The sequence below is a fragment of the Patagioenas fasciata genome, chromosome 28 (assembly GCF_037038585.1).
Source record: "Patagioenas fasciata isolate bPatFas1 chromosome 28, bPatFas1.hap1, whole genome shotgun sequence".
Lineage (NCBI taxonomy): Eukaryota > Metazoa > Chordata > Aves > Columbiformes > Columbidae > Patagioenas > Patagioenas fasciata.
In genome coordinates, this window is record NC_092547.1 from 1,797,342 (window position 1) to 1,798,842 (window position 1,501).

General features: G+C 61.8%; 1 long non-coding RNA gene across 1 annotated transcript; it reads left to right on the plus strand.

The window, feature by feature from the left end:
- Nucleotides 1-394: 394 nt before the first annotated feature.
- LOC139825781 (uncharacterized) lies at nucleotides 395-1,216 on the plus strand. Its single transcript, XR_011735980.1, has 3 exons — nucleotides 395-429; nucleotides 613-767; nucleotides 1,082-1,216. It is a non-coding gene; the product is annotated as an uncharacterized lncRNA (long non-coding RNA).
- The last annotated feature ends 285 nt before the right edge of the window (nucleotides 1,217-1,501 follow it).

Consider the following 1,501-nt stretch of genomic DNA (forward strand, 5'->3'; position numbering starts at 1 on the left):
CTCCAGTGTCCCAGCAGCAGCCCCAGTCCTGCTGGCCACCAGCCAGCCCTGGTTCACGGCAGGACCAGCACCCTCTGCCAATGACCCCAACACTCCCCCCTCACTCCGGGCCTCTCTTCTCCTCCTCCCCAGCAGTCCCTGCCGCCCCTGCTGCCAGCTTTGCCGCAGCACCCACAGCACCGCCGGGCGTCTCTGCAGGGCTGCTGGCACCGCCCGGCGAAGCAGCAGCACCAGGGCACTCGGTGTGACTTGGCTTCGCTGCCTCCCTTCCTCCCTTAGCTCTTTGCAGAACATCTCCAGCCTTCCGAGAGAACAGACATGGTCCTGGTGTTCATCGAGGCACTGACCGACTCCAGCACCTTTGACAAGAAGGCGGCCAGAAACATGCTGGACGTGGTCAAGAGAGACTGCGATTTCTGGCTGGTGGATGTAAGTGGCCTTTGGCTGGATTGCCCTTCGGCCCTGTCCGACCTTGTTCTCCCTCCATCCATCTCCTCCTCCCTAATCCCAGTAAAGTGAAGCCACATGAAGGTGACAGAGAGGGATGGGAAGGGCAGTGAGGAAATGGCTGCACTCCAGTGGCAGCACCATCCTCACCTGTGTCTCCTCCAGGTGCCAAAGATCACGAGCTGCATCCACAAAACCCTGGGGTGCATCAACACGGCCCCAGCCCGGCAGAGAGTGGTGTCCCTAATTGTCTGGATGGCTGACAAGTGCCCTGGGGAGGTGGTGTCCACGCTGCTGACAATCGCACCACCAGCAGACAGGTACTGGCCCCAAAAGCCATGAGGGCTTGTTCCCTGTTGGGGGAGGGACACAGAGCCAACAAATCCTGCAGGACACCCCCAAGGAGCAGGACCCTCCATCCCACCACGCTTCCCAGTGCTGGGGGTCAGCCAGGCCCGCAGCAGCCACAGCTGCACAAGCCAGCCCAGAGCCCCCCACTGCGCTCCTGCCAGCCCCACGGGAGCACCAGCTCAGCCTCTGCTGCTGCCCAGGGCATCCCCAGCGTCCTGCAGCGCTGAGCCCGGCCACGCTGCTGTGGCCCAGGCTGCCCTGCTGACAGAGCGCTCTCCCGCAGCACTGCCCTGGCACTGTGGGAGGTGATGTTCTCCGTGCCTCAGACCCTGCAGAACGTGTTGAAGGAGCTGCACATCCAACTCCAGGACCGGCACTGTAGGGTCTTACATACATGCTGGGAGGACACATCCATCCTTCGCTTGGCTGTGAGTTACTGGATAAAGCTCCTGGTGCCCCAGGAGCTGCACAGTGCAGGGAGCCCCACCAGCTCTGCCGGTCGCTCACTGCTGGCTTGCTTTCAGATCCTGGCCAGCAGTGACCTGCAAGATGAGGAGTTTGCTCCAAAGTACCTCATCATGAGGTTTCTGAGGCAGCGAAGACCAAAGGTGCTCTCCCTGGTGCTCAGGGGCTTGATGACGCTGTCAGAGAGAGAAGAGATGGTGAGTAGGGTCATGCCAAGGGAGCCGTGGTGGCAGCCAAG